This window comes from Chelonoidis abingdonii, chromosome 3 (assembly GCF_003597395.2).
Source record: "Chelonoidis abingdonii isolate Lonesome George chromosome 3, CheloAbing_2.0, whole genome shotgun sequence".
Taxonomy (NCBI): Eukaryota; Metazoa; Chordata; order Testudines; family Testudinidae; genus Chelonoidis; species Chelonoidis abingdonii.
The window spans coordinates 51,826,517-51,846,567 of NC_133771.1; the positions used below are offsets into that span (position 1 = coordinate 51,826,517).

The window sequence follows — 20,051 nt, forward strand, 5'->3', positions numbered from 1 at the left end:
TGGTCTCATAAACAAATCGGACGGTTAAAGAGTGAGAGGCCGGTGGTCGCGCTCCGTGCGGCCACCCAAGCTTCTGAGGCTGTCATCTGCCTTCCTGCTCAGTCTGGAACTGTTCCCTTGAGGCTGCCGGAACACCAGCTCCCTCAGACTGTGACTTGGCTGTGCCGTCCCTCTTGCGAACGATGGTAAGGTGATGGTGTTTCCGTTCGCTGGTGAACGCTCTCACTGGTGCCACCAGGTGGTATTATCAGCTCTGGTTGAGCCTCTGGTATGGTTCTCTTGCTGCTTCTGCAGTTCCGGCTCCGGCGCCCTCTGGCGTTGAAGTGGAAGGTGTGGTTGCGATTGTGGTGCCCCTGGGGCTGGTGCTGTGTCCGGTTGCTGTTCCAGTCCGGGGCTGGGACTGGAGGTGCCTGGGCTGTCAGTCAGTGGCAGGGAATTCCGGGCCACTTTACCTCTGTCTGGCGTCTCGGGCTAACACCAGAACGGGTCTCCCTGGGATGGGGCTCAGGAACAGGAATGGCGTCTGGAAGCTTGCCTGGTTTGGCTGCGGAACCATTCCCACTCTCTTGGCCGCTTCACCTGGTTGGCCCAATCTCTCCCCAGCTGAGCATGGGCGACGAATTATTGTCATTAAGACTGCAAAGTCCACATTCCTGACCAGCCTTTGTACGGGACAATGCGTTCACTGTAGGCAAGTCGACAGCTAGTGACATGAAGGGTGTAAATGGTTCACTTTGGCCTTTGGTTTGATGAGTTGGGATCCACGAAGGATTTGGTGGATAGCCGAGCACTTGTTGCGCCCTGTTCTCCTCCACCGGCTACACCTTCTTTCCGCCCCACTCTCAAATTCCCTTCGGCTCCAAGGGGATTTGAGGTATCTGGGCCTGGGGATCTTTGGTGTGATTGGTGCGCTGTAATGACTGCACCCGGTTGCGGGTTCTTGGGCAGTTGCCTTTATATGTGCCCAGTTTCATTAACACTTAAAGCATTCTTCCAGCTGATGGGCGTCACTGGGTCGAGGTGAGTTACTGGAGACTGGTGAGGTAGAAGATAGGGTGTCTGTGGCTTTCCTTGGGTTGTGGAGGGGTTTTGGTTGTCCCTCGGTTGTAGGGCTTATTGTCGGTGCTGCCCTGGGTACCTCATTTCCCTACAGGGTTAGGGTTTCTTGCTTTCTGCCACTTCCATCCCATTTTGGCTCCAATCTCTCCCTTTTCCATGCCTCAGTGAGATTTTTGGGTTTTCCATCTTGGATTACGTGTTATTCCTCTGGAACACCATCCAAGAAACTGCCCCATTTGTACTGCAGGGCAGACAGGACTCTCAAATTCTTTCCAACGTAGTTAAGGTGCTGGGAAATGAACACATCTGGTGTTCCACTTTGGGGTTCTGAAAACGCCGCACCGGACATGATCCGGCCGGTTATCCCATTCTGAGAGCTGCCTGGGTTTGAAAACAGTTTATAATCGTTTATTCTGTTCTTTGCATTTCAGCCGCCACCTGCTGCTAAGTCTTTTCCACTGAGCTGTGATCTCAGCTCATACATGTACTGGTCTTCAGGGTCAGGCTGTACCCAGGGGCGGGCCCCTTTTTAAATTTGTCTAAGAAGGCCTCGTGTCATCCCTGCCGACGTGGAGGATTTCTTGTGTGTGGAAAGAAAGTAGTTGGGAAGGTTGTTAGGATGGCGGTGTTCTGTTGCTTAGCCTGTTCTAATGCCAGGCATGTTTGTAGGCCTCCCTTGTTTTCCATCTTCTTGTGTGTTCTCCCTCTCTCGTTGGAGGGCTGATCTTTGTCGGTTCCCGGGTGCTGCCTCTATTTCTTCTTGTTCCTTCTTGTAGGCCCACTCTTTTTCTTGTAGTTTTCTTCTGTGGGCTGCCTCTTCTTTCTTGTTAGTTTTTTTTGGTGGGCTACCTCTTCTTTGCTAGTTCTGCCTTAATAGTGTCATATCCTTCTCCTAGTCATTCTTGGTCAGTGCGCTTGTTGCCGGTGCTCGTTCCTGTTTCAGGCTTCCTTGGGAACTCATGGTTCCTACTTTCTTGTGTCGTGGGTGCCTCTGTGTTTATGTTCTCACTGCTGGCTCTCTCGTTGTCTCTGGGCTTCGCCAGCACAGTGCCATTTTTCTTCCTTCTCTTTTCTTAAGCTAATCTTTGACACTGTCAAATTAAACAAAAAAAATCACTTTATTTGCATGTTGCCCGTTGCTGATGGTCGTACTTACTCACACAGCTTGAATTCTTTGTTTAAACATAAAATCCTTTTCAAATGTTCAATGGTTCCCTCCTGCTCAAAATGCAAGCCAAAACTGCAGCTAAAAACCTTAATGTTTCTGCTTGCTAAATGCAAGCCAAACTGACTGCAGGATAGAGAAACATGAAATTTGTTTCTCTCTGCTCCTTTTAAAACCAAACCCTTCTCTCTGCTTAAAACCTAGCACGAACAAAGCAAAATAATATTCTTACTGCGCTCTGGACTTCTTTATCTTTATCCTCCGCTTGCCAACATAGCTCATTTAAGCATAAGCTCCCACATTCGAACCTTAGGTCCAAAATGTGCGGTGCCTGCCATTGAACTCCTCCAAGCTTAATACCACCGCTTAATCTGATAGCGTTGCCACAGCCAGAATCCCAGTGTCTCGCGCACTGTGCTCCCTCAACCTTCCCGGGAGGACCCATAGACTCAGATCGCCCTGAGTCTACAACTAAAGAAATAACCCCCTTCTCCCCTTGTCCTCCTCTTCTTTTCCTCCCCACCGCTTCCCCTCCCGTGGTGGCCCTGTGTACGATCACCCATATTCAAGTCCTTGAAATGCCAAACACAGAACGATCAAGTTTCTTTCCCCGTCAGTCAGATCTCTGCAAACTGCTAAGCTTTGCCAACTTCTAACACAAGATGATTTTCCCTTCCCCCCCCTGGTTTTTCTTTCTTTCCCCTCCTCCCCAACCAATCCCTGGTGAGTCGTACTGGAAAAAATCCAACATTGTAAAAAAGAAGCTTTATAATAAAAAGCAAGAAAAGGACATAAAATTGATCTCTGTATCAAGTTGAATATACAGGGTCATTGCTTAAAAGAAAATGAATAAACGCCTTTATCACAAATTACAATTTAAAACATTGCCAGCAAACTACACACATAGTAAATAACAAAAACATATAAAACCTATTGTCTTCACCTTTTGTACTTACACATTGGAAACTGAAGATAGAAACCCTGGAGATAGAATCACTCTCATAGCCGAGAGAGCACAGACAGAAACAAAAGACCACACCCAAACACTTCTCCTTGTCTTGTGAGGTGTGCCAAAGAGTGGGAAAGCCCCAAGATCTGGTCAAGGCCCCTCTCCAGCCACTCCCCATAATTGAGGTCCCATTTCAGCGAGTAGCTGTGGATATTCTGGGTCGTTTCCCAAGAAAGATGCCCAGAGGAAAGCAGTACGTACTGACTTTTGTGGACTTCAGCACCCTGTCTATATGGCACAGTGAGAAGCCACCTTAAGTGGAGGCACCAAGAATGAAAACCGAGGACCCAACCCATGCAAAGAAAGTGGAGAAGCTGCTCAAAACATTGGTGATAGCAAGCCTCAGAGCGAGAAAAGGGGGGAATCATAAGCCATGACTTAAGGGAGGGGCTACGTAAGAAATGTGTGATTAATCTCAGAGAATGTGCAACTAAAAATTCAGGTTTATACCTCACAAGACAGGAGTCTTTCAAAGAGATACAAATTTGTTTTACATAAGCAGACAGTAGACCTCTTAATGCATCAGCACAGTTTGTGACTATATATATCTCCATATGTCTTTTCTAAAATCAACCTCAAAGCGAATGCTAGACATCTTACATGGAAAACTTAAACTAGAGTAATTCACTTTTTTTCTGAAATGTCAGTGAATGAACTTTTAGAAAAAGATACTTCAGTTTATGGAAGACCTCCCTTTCGATAGCAGTTAAGTACCATTACTCCTGCAAATTGGCTCTAAAATTGTTATAATCACCTTTTAAACAATCAAACATCATATAAGATTTGGATAAAACGGTGCCATGAAAATATATTATAACACAATAGATATTTCATTGTCCTCCCACACTGGAATCATGGTTTGAACTGACCTTGAGAATACTGTATGAAAAATGGAATTGTAAAGTCAAGGATAATGAAAAGGAATCTTATGCCATGTAGTCTATTCTATTATTGTTTCTTTTCCTGTTTCTGCAAGTTTCAGTGGCTAATGAGACCACTGAGTGAAAATTTGAGTTCTAAACTAACAAAGACTACATAGCCAAAATATCTATAGGTATCCCTCATCTGCCTAGGCCAGAGCCACAAAGGTATTTAGACTTCTAACTTCCATTGATTTGAGGATCAGAGCTCTAGCTACTGTGATCCATGCATATGTCACCTCCAGACTGAAGTACTGTAATTCACTGTATGTGAAACTGAATGAGAAAATGTGAAACCTACAGCATTTCTACAAATGCATAGGCTCCAGTTGGTTCAAAATGCAGCTGCCAACACTGTATGGTTTGATTGCTGTGAACACATCAGGCCTGTGCTCCAGTCTTTCCACTGGCTCCTAGTCAGCTTTCAGTTTAAAGCCTTAGTGCTAATCTTCAAAGCAATTATAGACCAAGCCCAGTTACTTTGAAGATTTAATTTCAATTGATTTAATTTCAATTGCTGACATAATTGTGTACTTCTGAGAAAAGGCAGATTACAAAGCTGTGGAAGAAGGGCATGAGAACTGAGGACCAAATATTCTTGGTCAAGGGGATCCAGTGACAAAAGGGACTTACGGTAATTAGATGACTCCAGAATCAGGCCGTGAGTAGTAAACACTGTAAAATCTTCTTGTGAGAAAAAGCCTTTCCATAACAAAAATGATACAACATTATCCCCTCTTCAAAAAAACTCAACCAAACAAAAATGACAAAAACCCAACCATACAAATAAATGAACCAAACCAACAAAACAAAAAAAGGAACAAAAGAAACAAAGAAAAAACAGCCCTATCATAAACAAAGCTACTATATCCCAAAAAGGCAGAAGAGCCAGATTCCATGAAATTCACTAGGCATTTTGCTATTAATAAACAATATTACATGCGTGGTGCTCAGACACTGTGGTGATTGGTGGTTGTATAAAATCATAAAGAGGAAGATAGATGATAGATTTCTCTGAAGCATCTAGGTGTGGACAGACCAAGGATCTGACCTGCAATTCCTATGGATTTGATCTCTACATTCCTATGAATTTTTTCTCTTCCAATGTTCTTTCTCTATGTTTTATTTCTATACAGAAAATTGCTTGCTAAAAATAATGGAAAATTGCTAGATATAGTAACAATAGTGTGCAATAGATTTATGATTACAAGTGCAAACGTGTATAGATGTATCACTTGATTGGTGTGATTCTTGGTGTACAGCAGTGGTTCTCAACCAGAGGTACGTGTACCCTGGGGGTACACAGAGGTTTTCCAGGGAGTACATCAATTCATCTAGATATTTGCCTAGTTTTACATCAGGCTATATAAAAAGCACTAGCAAAGTCAGTACAAACTAAAATTTCATACAACTTGTTTATGCTGCTCTATATACTATACTCTGAAATGTAAGTACAATATTTATTTTCCAATTAATTTATTTTATAATTGTATGGTAAAATGAGAAAGTAAGCAATGTTTCAGCAATAGTCTGCTGTGAATGTGTATTTTTATGTCTGATTTTGTAAGCGACTAGTTTTTAAGTGAGGTGAAACTTGGGGAAAGCAAGACAAATCAGACTCCTGAAAGGGGTACAGTAATCTGAAAAAGTTGAGAACCAGTGGTGTATAGAACCACGTATCACAAAGGTAGGCTCACCTGAATGGTGAGACAGATCAGAGTACTCAAGGGAACGCTCTGTGACCCATGGTGAGGCTGTTATGGCAGCTGAGGAGTTTACACTTGATAATTGGTTGGTGAACTCCCAGCCAATTTGGGGTTTGTGCCCTTGTTCTTAACAGTCTGCCCTGAGGCTGGAACTCACACTCTTGAGTTAGTGTAGGTAGCTTGACAAGCCCTATTGAAGCTTTCATTTTATTATATCTCATTAAAATAAAGTACACTTCTACCCCGCTATAACGCGACACGATATAATAGCAGGGTAGCAGGGGGGCTTCGGCTGCACTTTAAAGGATCCATGGCTCCGGCTGCTGTGGGGAGCCCAGGGCCCTTTAAATCACGCTGGAGCCCTGCTGCCGCTACCCTGGGGCTATGGCAGCGGGGCTCTAACAGCACTTTAAAGGGTCTGGGGCTCCGGCTGCTGTGGCCAGAGCTCTTTAAATCACTGCCAGAGCCCTGCCGCTGCTATCCTGGGGCTGCGGCAGTGGAGCTTGCTGGCGATTTAAAGGGCCTGGGGCTCTGGCTGCTGCAGGGAGCCTTGAGCCCTTTAAATCACCGCTGGAGCCCTGTTGTTGCTACCCCAGAGCTGCGGCAGCGGTGCTCAGCTGACGATTTAAAGTGCCCTGGCTCTCCACAGCAGCCGGAACTTGGAGCTCATTAAATCATCACCAGAGCCGTGCCGCTGCTACCCGATATAACGGCATTTCATCTATAACCTATTTTTGGCTCCTCACGACTGCATTATATCCAGGTAGAGGTGTAGTATATAGTGTTCTATTGTGTGCCTCAATGATGTTGGTTGATAATAAACAAGCTACTATCTTTCAGAAGAAGACGTGTAAATTTCACATAAATAATAATGTAATAGTGTCTCTAACTTCTGATTTAGGATGCTCAAAATGTTTCCCAGAGTTTTTTTTTTAAATGACTGTGTACTTTTAAAATACAGATTTATTTTCCTTTTTGTCCACTGGGTAAAGCTCTGAGATGGATATTATTTGTGCAGTTTGGATTTGCAAATAGTTTTTTTTTGTATTGCCACCTTCTGTGCAATATACCACCACCAGCAACTCAAAAGTCAAAGTGAAGCACAGCTACTATATTTTCAAATGTTTATTTTCCTATGTCATTTAAACAACCATCAAGCAATGATTCATAAGGATTAAAATACTAAAGTGATGGCTTAATTCCTTAGAGTGAGTTTCACTCAGATGATATAATAAAAGTATTGACATCAAAGTGAATTCCAAACAAACCTCAAGTGAAAATCAAATAATTTAAAAATTGAAAGACATCTTAAAACCATGAAAGCTCAAGATAAAAGCACTACAAGTGCACAAACTTACCCAGATTTATAGTAAAGTTCTAAGAATCTCTGTTTCAGGGATAATGTCACACAAACACATCCACTCCTCAGTGATGCATGTCAGAAATGAGAGAGAACATACATATTTATAGCAACCAATCTTTCTGCAAATATCATGGCCCAATTCATCCCTGGAGTAAACTACCTTTTTAGTTAGATTGTAATATTTCTTAAGCCGCATCCCTTTTGTTATTCAATAGTTTGTTTATTCAAATCAGTTTTCTATATGTGCTTCAATCTTACATAGGAAAAGTTCACAAGGCGAGCAGGATAATGTGGAGATTTTCTCTCTTACAAGCCCCTCCTGTGGGTTTTTGCATGATGGGGAAGTTGGATAGCCCCAGACCTCTGGGAAATGCTGATCACCAGCAATTTCCATTCTACACAATGGGTGATGTAGATGATTAGCTACTCCTGGGATTCAAGATCTTAATTGCAAATAATACCAACACCAAGTCTTGTGGAAGAAGACCAATATTATTAGTATAACAGATGGTGAGACAGTATTACTTATAACTCTGTTACACTCGGTCATGGTCTGGGGTATAATTTAGACCAGCAATGGGTTGTGTCACTGCCTACCCTGTTACCTGGAAGCTTCACAATGCTGTGCTGCTGTTGCTCCCAACCTGGGAAACTCACAGCAAGCCATCAGCATTCAGGTTGCCCTCTGAGTGTCTGTGTGCTAAACAGCCCTGTGTCAGCAGCTCTGACTCCAGCAGCCTGTCTGCAGCCCCACAGTGGCTTCCACTAGCCATGGTTACTGCTTGCAGAGTGACCCCAACATACTCGCAGTCCCTCTTGGTAAGCAACTTAAGGGGCCCTCGCTTTGAGAAGGGCAGTGGCCCTGGTAAACAACTTAACAGCCAGGGAGGGGAGGCCACAGGAGAACAAAAACAAAATGGAGCATGGGGACAGCTGTAAGAAACAAAATGAATAGGGGGATAGCTGTAACAGACACTTCCCAGCCACGACTCATTTTGCTTCAGTTGCGATCGTCTACAAAAGTACATGGTTTCCATTGTCGTCTTAGATGCAAAATCTTTACCTAGGCAGGTTTCTCACCTATATTCAGTTCCAGAGACTTCAGCCCTCCACGTGTTCATTGAAGGACCCATCTTTCTCACCTGGTTTCTGTCTAGTGATGGATACCAAGGATGGCTTCAGTCTTTGTTTATATTTCCCAAAATTCAAATAACTTGTTCCAAGTGGCAGGATGACCTCATGCTGTTATTCCTTTCCTGTGAGCATGCCATCCCCCTGTATGATTTCTATGTAAATGGGACGTCCATTGTTTCTGATTCCCCCATGTTTAATTTACATAGGAAACAATAGATAGCTATGCCACTCCCTCCGGTTTGGGCAGCCTGCACAGTGTAATATCAATGAGTATACATAATTCCTTACAAACAGTCAATACATACATTTCACCAGCCTTGGTTATGCTGCCGAGTGACCCAGAAATGTATTTCCTGAACTGCCCAGCCCTCTCCTGGACACTGTCTGTTACAGCTATCCCCCTATTCCATTTTGTCTCTTACAGCTGTCCCCATACTCCATTTTGTTTTTGTTCTCCTGTGGCCTCCTCTCCCTGGCTGTTAAGTTGTTTAGCAGGGCCACTGCCCTTCTCAAAAGGGAGGGCCCCTTAAAGTTGTTTACCAAGAGCCATTGCCCTTTTCAAAGGGATGGCCAATTGTGCTAAGTGGGACCACTGCCCTGTTCAAAGGGTTAGTCCTGTTATCACCTTGTTAAACCTGGGCTCGGTGTAGGGTGGACAATGTCCAGTTGCAAGGCCTATTGTGTTTTTAAGGTCCTGAGCATGAGTCATAGGCCTCATGTGCTTCTGAGTCACCTATTGACGGAACTTGCCAGACATTCTCTGTTGCTCACCTGTTTTTTTTTTCCTCTTTCCCTGCCTCTGCGCCAATCGACAAGTACTGGTGGAGACTGCCTAGTTGCCCTTAAACAGAACATTTTGGATCAGACCTCAGTAAAGGTTCTGCTGCTGCCTTGGTCTGATCAGCCAGGGTTCTGAGGGTCCTTTCTCCGCTCTCGTTCTTATTTCTATGAGGCTTACCCCCGGTTCTTGACCCCTGCCCTCGAAAGACACGACATTCGCTGCCTGAGAGATCTCCTCGATTATTGACGGACTGTACCGCCTTCTGATGATTTTGTCTGCTTTTACCTCTTGCTGCTTTCCTTTGGGCTGGTAGAATCCCTCTGTGCAATTCGTGATTCTCTATACTTTTAATTTTATATGGGCTGTGTTGTGCCTCTCTCTCTCTCTTTCCCCAGCACCCACTTAACAGCACGCGCAGCATAGCTGTGGTTACGTTAGGATTTAGAAATTGTTTGATTGTGTTCTTGTAAGTTAGGTTTAAGAAATTGGTTGCATGTGTTCTGTTACTTGTAATTTGGGTAGTTCTGGTTAAGTTAGGTCTAGATAAGATTTTGCCTGTGTTCTGTATAGTTGTGGTTAAGTCTGTCTTCCTGCTGCCCCCACGAGCTCTCAGTCGACCCCATACCGCTCAGTCTCTTCTGCTGTTTAAAGCTTTGCCACCTTGCCTGCTCTCTCTCTGCTGTTTAAACTTGCAGCTGGGCGCTGCTTCTCTCTCTTGCTGTTTAACCTGCAGCCTGCTGCCTCTGTCTTTTCTCTGAGTTTAAACTCCCTCTGTTGCTCTCTGCTGTTTAAAGCTGCACGCCCGCCTCTCTCTCTTCTGCGTTTAAACCTGCAGCCTGCCTGCTCTCTTTGGTCTCCTGAGCTCTCTCTCTCTCTCTTTAATCCCTTTCCTCCACACTCTCCTATTACTCCCAAACCTCAATTTGTATTACTGAAGTCTCTGTTTATAGCATAAAACCCCATTGGTTACCCTTTTCTCTTCTAACACACCCTCACATTTTCTACATTTTTCCACTGTGATCACATTTTTTACCCTAGAGTTGGTTACTTACACATTTTCCCTAGCTGTTAGTTGGCTATAGCTGCTGTGACACACCCTTTACATTAAAAATTGTTAAGCTACCTGTTACATTTATACTTCAGTGTTAATTGGTTACTAACTGTATTGTACCCCACTGTATTGTTACCCACTATTGAAACCCCCTATACTATCTGCTAAAAGAAATCCCTCCCCAATTGTCTACCTTAACAAACCCCATACCCCTCACTATTGAATTTTCCCTGTTTTTTGCATTTTCTTAATAAAGTTTATTTTGCACCCCACCTGTGTGGTAATTGCTCCCCAAGATCCCATATACCTGCTGGCAGGGACAGACACTGCAAATAAATTAAGTCAGTTATTCCTTGAATGGAATAATATGCTAGTTTATTACCTTAAATAGTTAGCAGACCCTTCAACTTAAACACACTGAATTAGATAAAACAGCAAAACAAGTTTATTTTTCTAGTTACCATTTCTGACTTTTATGGCTCATTACTTATACTCACTTAAAATCTCTCTGTTTGTTGATAATAAAGATAAAAAACTTACTAATATCTACTTAAGAAATTATCTTAGCTGCAAAGCAAACTCTTATCACATGCTCCATCAGATTATTGACTAAGCTTTCTGGTCAATCCTTGTACAAGAGTCCAATGGCTGTTTCTTTTTATTTTCTCAGGTACAGAGAATGAGGTGGGTGGAGGACAGGGGCTTGGTGTGTGTGTCTTTCCTTTTTTATGGTTCCAGTCGCCCTCTTGAAAAACATTTCCAGCTGAGGAAAGACAACGAGTCTGTGTTGAAGGATGTTCCCTGCTGGGTTTTTTCACCTACTGGATGACTCTGTTTACTGCTTAAATACAAATTAAGGCAAGCACATTCTTTTGTCTAGGACAGGCCTGTTTGCCATCTTCTGCTTAGACAGGGCTGTGGGGTTTGGAACATATGTTAATAACATCATACAGGGGTCTCTTATAACCACACATATTTTATCAGAACGGTACTGACCAGCAAATTATGAGTTTTCAAATGATACCTTACAAATCATACCATACCTGTATAACAATTAGTGTGTGAATACAGGGGCATTCTCCATCACACCTGCCCTGCCTTCTGCATGTACAGAGGTATAGGGTACTCCAAACAAAAATCCATATCTTCTCCCCCTTTCTTTGGACTAAAATAAATCAAATGCTGCATTATAAAACATGTGGGTTACAATACCACATGTGGAGTTTGTGGAGTACTCTTTCTTAATGTGTAATAGCAATAGATCTGTGACTTCCCATCCTCATCTAGAGCAGATTAGGTAGCAAATTTAAAATCGAATGTCTGGGTGCCTGATACCCACAGTTGTATGTGTGCCACTTTCTGGTCAATTGCAGGCTATGTTCCTTTATAAAAGTTTACACACGGTGGAAGAATAGTCCTGTGGAAAGTTCACTGCACAATTAAGAACATACATATCAATCGAATGTATAGCATCCTTAATCTTTTTCTTAAATTTAAAATTCTCTATTGATTATAGCTAAGCTCATGCCAAGCCATTCAGCCTGGAGAAATGTGAGAATTCTTTGTTGATTTTCATTTAGAAAGAAAATCTTCATTTAATAGGCAAGAAAATGTGAACTCACTCACATTACTAAGGAGATACAACTCCCAAATTCATGCCATTACTCATTCACCTTCTGAAACACTCCCATAATCAATAGTTGGGGGATATGTGCTTCAGGCTTAGGCCCTGCCCCAAGATGATGTGGATAGGATTGAAATGTAAGAGAAAGAGGACTCGGATTATATAGAAAATTTGGCTTTAGGCACCCAGTTTTGAAAATCTTCCATGATTTTGTGTTTCCTTATTCTAGCTGAGCATGAAAGCAGGAGTGGTGAAATAGCATAATAAGACTATACTCACAGAGCTTCTAACTCACTTAGAGTCAAGAGGTTCACAATTTTGTTCTCACTTTTACAGACACAAGAGGCTAAAAGCATCCCTATAACAACTCCATTAATCTGCACGGGGTTATATCAGATATGAATTTGGCCCTTTAAATTTGGTTATGTGCTCATACCATGAAAAGTTACCAACAAAGACAACCAAGCAAAAAAGCAGGCCTAGCAGGGCTTAGAATTAGTTATGCTAAAACCAACATTCTTGAAACCATCAAGCAGGAATAATCACATTGTAAGGCAAAAATATCAAGAAATAAAACAGCTCATATACCTGAGCAGCACTAGGTTGGCCAATGGAAACCTAAGAAGGAAGTGACATCAAGGATAGGAAAGGTATCCACATCATTTACTAAACTTAATAATATATGGAAATCAAAGATACTCGGAACAATCAGAATTGGAACAAAACTGAGAATTTTCAATTCGAATTTAATCTCAGTGCTAACTTATGGATGTGACATCTGGAGATCTACTAAGATGTTAGACAAAGAAATAGATGTCTTTGAAAACCAGTGGTTATGAAAAATTATGATCATTTATTTGAAAGACTTCATTACCAATAAAAAGTTCTGAGAGATCACCAACCAGCAACTGATTTCCACCAGAAACAAAAGGAAGCACTGGACATATTTGAGACATGTACAATATACAGATTCCCACATGATGCTGTTGGGTGAAAACCAACTGGTTGAGAAAACAAGAGCATCCAGAAACCTTAAAAAGAACCCTTAATAGGGAGAACAGAACAGTTGATCTCAGGACCACTAAGCAGAAGAAAGAACAGCAATTGACAGAGAGGAATGAAAAAGACTAATTTCTGCCCTGAGCACCAGCATTGGCTCAGGAACGATGTAATATAAAGCATATGCCATGCCTGTATATGAGTGAGGCACAAAATATTTAAAATATTGGTAATTTAATACGTTCATTTATTTAGATTTATTAAAAATTCATAAACCCAAAACTCTGAGTGCATGTACAAAATATTAATAGATGATCCATGAATGTAATGAAGTAATGTGATATACAGCTCAAAACCACAGAAAGCTACTTTGTGAGAGGGGAATTACTGCATATTGGAAACCCCAGGACTCTCCAGAGATTAGTTTTTGTTTTGTTTTGTTTTTTGTTTTTGTTTCCTCTGACCTAGCTGCTAATAGTAAACCTGTGAAAAATAACGTTTTTCTCAAACATGCAAGGTAGCTTTTAATAAACCTCTCCCCGCTTCCCCAATCCCACACTCCCTTACTTGGCACGCCTAACAGGAGTGCAGTGTCTACTCTAAAATATCTTGTTATTAGGGTGGAGCTTTATGGTCCATTAGGTAGTTCAATGCAAAACACAGATTTATTTGAAGAGGCTTCAATCTGAAAATTTGAAAAGCAGTTTACCATCTCAAGCCTTTAAAAAAAAATCATCTGACCTGATGAGACAAATCAAGACCAAAGTGGTGATTTAATGGAGCAATCAGCAACATGTCAAATCTGATTGATGTGTCCCTTCAGAAACCTGACAGGTGATTTGATCCTCCTTGGTGCAGACAAATCTTCCCCTGAAGACCCTATCGCTAACGCAAGCTGTGGAAAGATTTTTCTAGTCAACTGTCTTTTATTTTGTCCTTGAATTGAGGTGATTTTTTTTTGTTCAACCCTTTTGCTTTGATTTGAATAGTATAGTCCTGACCTAAAGATGTTATTTATTACATAGCATAGCACTTGCCTTTCAAAATGTCAAATGTTTAGTCAGGGGGCAAAAAGCTATTTCTCTGTTAAGGATGAGGAAATAATAATGTAATTTTCACAAAATAATAGTTTTAATAGCCAGGAATGTGTTTTTAAAAAAATAAATTTACACTTGGTACAGAATCAAGGAGCACATAGTTATCTTCTAGTCTGGGCTTTTAGCTGAGCTGATATGGAGTGACTGCAGAGAAAGGCAGAGTGCAAATAACAAGCACAAAGCAATTGGGTGCTCATTTTAATTCAAAAGGGATACAAATCATTCCACTCTAAGTGATGATTTGGTTGTACAAAATGTGTATTTTTGAAAGCTTTATTGAAAAGTGTCATAAAAATTATATTTTTAGCTTCTGTCAATGTAAACTACATGAGTTTTTGTTGCCGCCGAATCTGTTTAATTTAAAGGCTCCCAGTCCTCTCTGCTTTCATAGCTCATTCACAGCCTTCTCTATAGAAGTCATTTTCATGTGTAAGAATATATCCTAATTTGATGTACCAGGCTGCAAATGCACAACTCTTGTAAGCACGAATAGAGATTGCCCTATTGAAGCCAGGAACATCATAAAATATTATAAATAATTTGCTGTATATATTAATATTTATTGTAAAATATTTTTATATTCATGTTTATATAATACTGGGTATATAGTATATACAAATATAAATAAACATTGCAGAAATGACTGTGTTCTTTAGAATCAAATTAGTGAAATAAATTCTTTCCTGTGTCAGAGCTACTTTGTTTCTCTCCACGGATGCAAAGTCACCCTATAACTGGCATCACTGGCAAGGGAAAGATCATTCCTGTGTAGAGGGATCCTCTGAGGACATAGAATTGATCTAATGGTGACTACACCACCTCCTCTTCCTGTGATTGACATAGGAGCTGTTGCTGTGGAAAAGGGGGACCTGACTCCAGCAATGTCTAGCTGATCTAACAGTAGTCCTGTCAATTAGCAACCACACTGCTTAGAGCAGCCTGCAAGGACAACTTGGAACCAGTCTGGCATACATATGGCCCAGAGTTAGAAGAGTTCAAAGGTGGAGTAAAGCCAAATTTGCCTGTGACTCTTGAGTTGACCTGAATGCTCTTTAGCTGCAGCCAGTGACCAGGGCCATTATCTATATTAATATGTGCTCAAAAGCCCAATGCAATAGCAAGGGTGATGAGAACCTATGTATTTCATATACTAATTTCTATTTCACATCAGATTTGCAAGGCAGTAATTTCCATTAAAAAGCCACATGCTGGTAGGGAGAATTGGGAAGAGAATGCCAAAACACATTTCCCTCTCAAAGACAAGTCTACGTTGTGTTTATTTTTCTTTGTGGAGTATAAGAAAAAGTCTGTTTAACCTCTGAGAAGTTGAACAAGGTAATCATTTGTAATGCATTAGCAGTAATATGAAATTTCATATAAAGTATGCGTGATCTGAATCATGAGCCTGGTAAGGTCACATCTTTTTAATGATGTCAATTTGCAATTAAAATCAACTCAAAGGGGTTATTTGTGGAGGAGGGGAGCTAATCTTTAAATGTGCCAATCGCAGAACTTGCATCAAATCCCAGGCTGACTGCTTTATTAGAATGTGTTTGGTGTGCTTCCCTAACAAAAATCAATTTTAACACCTCTCTGCAAACAATTTCTTTCCTGTAATGATCATTTTCATTTTTAATTATAAATTTAATGTATCAGTGTAGCAAGATACAATTGGAGATTAGAAGAGTATGGTTTGCTTTAAAAATGTACATATAATTGAAAAGTGTTATTAATTGAATAATAATGGATTTAAAAATTATTATATTTTACTGTTATTAAAAACATTTATAAGTTACCCATCATCATAATATCTGGACACACTTTACTGGCTTAAAATGAGTATTAAATATCCTACATAAGAAGAACAAAACACCATGATCCCTTGCTGCCCACATGTTTTAGAAAGAGAATGAATATGGAGCTGGTCAGTCAGCTAGAAACCTATTTACTTCAATAGGGCCAGTATTTCACATCTAAAATTTAGTGTAATCATCTAGAAAAGGTCACAGCAAAGAAAAACAGCTGTAACCTTCTTCTTTCTATAGGGCTAGAGTCTGCAAAATGCTGAGCGTTGGGGTTCACCATTTTGTAAGAGTGAAGGTTCCAGCGCACAGATCACAGAATATCAGGGTTGGAAGGGACCTCAGGAGGTCATCTAGTCCAACCCCCTGCTCAAAGCAGGACCAATCCCCAACTAAATCATCCCAGCCAGGGATTTATGAAGCCTGACCTTAAAAACCTCTAAGGATAGAGATTCCACCACCTCCCTAGGTAACCCATTCCCGCGCTTCACCACCCTCCTAGTGAAAAAGATTTTCCTAATATCTAACCTAAACCTCCCCCACTGCAACTTGAGACTATTTCTCCTTGTTCTGTCATCTGCTGCCACTCAGAACAGTCTAGATCCATCTTCTTTGGAACCCACTTTTAGGTAGTTGAAAGCAACTATCAAATCCCTGCTTATTCTTCTCTCCAGCAGACTAAACAAGCCCAGTTCCCTCAGCCTCTCCTCATGAGTCATGTGCTCCAAACTCCTAATAATTTTTGTTGCCCTCTGCTGGACTCTTTCCAATTTTTCCACATCCTTCTTGTAGTGTGGGGCCCAAAACTGATATGAGGCCTCACCAATGATGAATAGAGGGGAATGATCATGACCCTCGATCTGCTGGCAATGCTCCTACTTATACAGCCCAAAATGCCAATAGCCTTCTTGGCAACAAGGGCACACTGTTGACTCATATCTAGCTTCTCATCCACTGTAACCCTTAGGTCCTTTTCTGCAGAACTTCTGCCTAACTACTTGGTCCCTAATCTGTAGCAGTGCATGAGATTCTTCCAACCTAAGTGGAGGAGTGTGCACTTGTCCTTGTTGAACCTCATTACATTTCTTTTGCCCAGTCCTCTAATTTGTCTAGGTACCTCTGTATCCTGTCCCTACCCTCGAGCATATCTACCACTCCTCCCAGTTTAGTGTCATGTGCAAACTTGCTGTGGGTGCAATCCACGCCATCTCCAGATCATTAAAGAAGATATTGAACAAAACTGGCCCCAGGACCGACCGTTGGGGCACTCTGCTTGATACCGGCTGCCAACTAGACATGGAGCCTTTGATCACTACCCATTGACCCCAATGATCTAGCCAGCTTTATGTCTACCTTGTAATCCATTCATCTTGCCCATACTTCTTTAACTTTCTGGCAAGAATACTGTGGAAGACCAGTATCAAAAGCTTTGCTAAAGTAAAGGAATAACACATCCACTGCTTTCCCCTCATCCACAGATCCAGTTATCTCCTCATAGAAGGCAATTAGGTTAGTCAGGCATGACTTTCCCTTGGTGAATCCGTGCTGACTGTTCTTGATCACTTTCCTCTCCTCAAAGTGATTCAAAATTGATTCCTTGAGGACTGCTCCATGATTTTTCCAGGGACAAAGGTAAGGCTGACTGGTCTGTAGTTTCCCAGATCCTTCTTCTTCCCTTTTTTAAAGATGGACATTACATTAGCCTTTTTCCAGTCATCCATGACTTTTCAAAGATAATGGCCAATGGCTCTGTAATCACATCTGCCAATTCCTTTAGCACCCTCGGATGCAGTGCATTTGGCCCCATGGACTTGTGCTCATCCAGCTTTTCTAAATAGTCTTGAACCACTTCTTTATCCATAGAGGGCTCCTTTCCATACTGTGCTGCCCAGTCCAGTAGTTTGGGAGCTGACCTTGTTCACAAAGACGGAGGCAAAAAAAGCATTGAGTACATTAGCTTTTTCCATATCCTCTGTCACTAGGTTGCCTTCCTCATTCATTAAGGGTCCCACACTTTCCCTGACTTTCTTCTTGTTGCTAACATACCTGTAGAAACCCTTCTTGTTACTCTTAACATCCCTTGCTAGATGCAACTCCAAGTGTGATTTGGCCTTCCTAATTTCACTCCTGCATATCTGAGCAATATTTTTATACTCCTTCCTGGTCATTTGTCCAATATTCCATTTCTTGTAAGCTTCTTTTTTGTTTAAGTTCAGCAAGGATTTCACTGTCAAGCCATCTGGTCGCCTGATGTATTTACTATTCTTTCTACACATCAGGATGGTTTGTTCCTGCAACCTCAATAAGGATTCTTTAAAATACAGGTTTCAGAGTAGCAGCAGTGTTAGTCTGTATCTGCAAAAAGAACAAGAGTACTTGCGGCACCTTAGAGACTAACAAATTTATTTCAGCATGAACTTTCATGAGCTATAGCTCACTTCTTCAGATGCACAGAATGGAACACACAGACATATATTTACTTTCTTTTGCTATTTTTGCTATTTTAGGAAATTTCACTATGAGTTTTGTAGCAAGCCAACATAGAATGAAGATCTCATGATAATATAGTACAGAGGTTTTTAAACTCTGGTCCATGGACCACCAGTGGTCTGTGAGCTCCATTCCATTGGATAGTTCCCCCTAAGGTCTGTGCCTGGGCAGCCGCACATGAGAGAATGAAAGGCCACCCACCTAATTAGTGGAGCTGCATAGCTGTGGCTCCACTAATTAGGTGCCTGACCCCTGAGAAGACTCATATGTAAGGTGACATGGTGGCCTTATAGGGGAATAAGAGGTAGGTGGGAGGGAGCAGTGAGGTGAAAAGTGGGGAGTGGAATTTGGAACATGCAAGGCTGTGACAGCCAGAAAAAGAGGCAACTTTCCCCAGATCCAGGGCTGTGGCTGCCAGGGAAAGACCTCCCCTCCTTCCCAGCCCTAGCTTGGGGGCTGCTGTGATGGGGGAGAGAGGGCACATCCATTACATTCGAAAGGTAAGACTACTGATATTAAAATATGAGTTGTGAGCTTTTATTTGTAGAACCAAAAAACATGAATTATTATTAAGGTTTTTTTTTAATATAGCACTTTTCTCCAAAGTTCTTTACAATAGTTGGCTAATGGTACAAACAACATTTGTAAAGATCATTAAGTGGTCTGTCAAGACCCTCAGCAATTTTCAAGTAGTCTGTAAAAAAAAAAGTTTGAGAACCACTGATATAGTATATCTCTCTCAGCCCCTCACTGCCAGAATGGTAATCCTCATTTACTAGTGTTGTATCATACAGAACAATTTCAATTTGGATTGAGTATGCACAGAGATTGCTGACATTTTGTGTACAACTAGCATGGAAAGTAGAACAAAACCCAAGAAAGTTTGTTGGCATAGTGTAAAAGGAAAATATTGAGGGACAGCTATCATTTAATTTTTGCAAGTTAATTCAGCTCTCACCTTTGTTAATGGTGGCATTTTTGCCTTAACTACAGGCAGAAAATCTCAAAGGAGGACTGGCTTGTCAATACTCCACATGAGGTATCCTGTCTTGACACGCAGTTGATATATTTCACATATAGTATAGTTGTGAGTCTTAATGTTTGTGAAGTGCTTTGAGATCATTTTATAAATGACATCATAGAAGAGGAAAGTAGTTGTGAGTGACAATTTGGTTAGGAGGGGCATTGTGCTAATTCAAGAAGTAGTATGTCCATCTCACTAAAACTTAGTTACTACTGACAGTTAGGCAGGAAAATAATCATGGAATTGTTAATTAGAAAAGCATGAATATGTTTGTATGTAAGAGCAATAACTTATCCTGATATTATCAGAGACCCCCCTTATTATATTTTAATTTTTATTAATTTTAATTAATATTTTACATTTTATTAAAATTAAATTTATTCAATACATTTTATAACTATGTTTTATACCTAATTTTTACATAAATATTTGTATTAATATTTGGTTAATATAGCTTTGATTCAAAATCCCTTGAAATTGTGCATATAGCAAAATAGAGAGAGCCTCCTATCTCTGTTGTGTCCAGTGGTCTAGTAAACTGTGTATGAGACAGTTTTCCATGTATTCTTAAAATTATAATCTACACTCTCACACTGACTCTGTCTTTGTCTTGTGCAAATCAAGTATAGTCATTGCATTTGGGAACAAAATGGAGCTAATATTACTTACCTGCCTCCTAGGCACATTGTCAGGATTAATTAGTTCATGTTTGTACAGGTCTTTGACGATGAAAAGCTCTATTTGGGTACTAAGTGTTATTTTTATGTGCTAAATGGTTATTGTATAGTGCTGCTTCTGGCAATGGAACTGTTCAGCTTGGAGTTACA

The 20,051-nt window shown here is 41.1% G+C and overlaps 1 protein-coding gene across 1 annotated transcript in view; it reads left to right on the top strand.

Annotated features, from left to right (window-relative positions):
* Nucleotides 1-20,051, top strand: part of LOC116834330 (isoaspartyl peptidase/L-asparaginase-like) — a 225,575-nt gene that overhangs the window by 157,502 nt on the left and 48,022 nt on the right. The window lies entirely within an intron of this gene.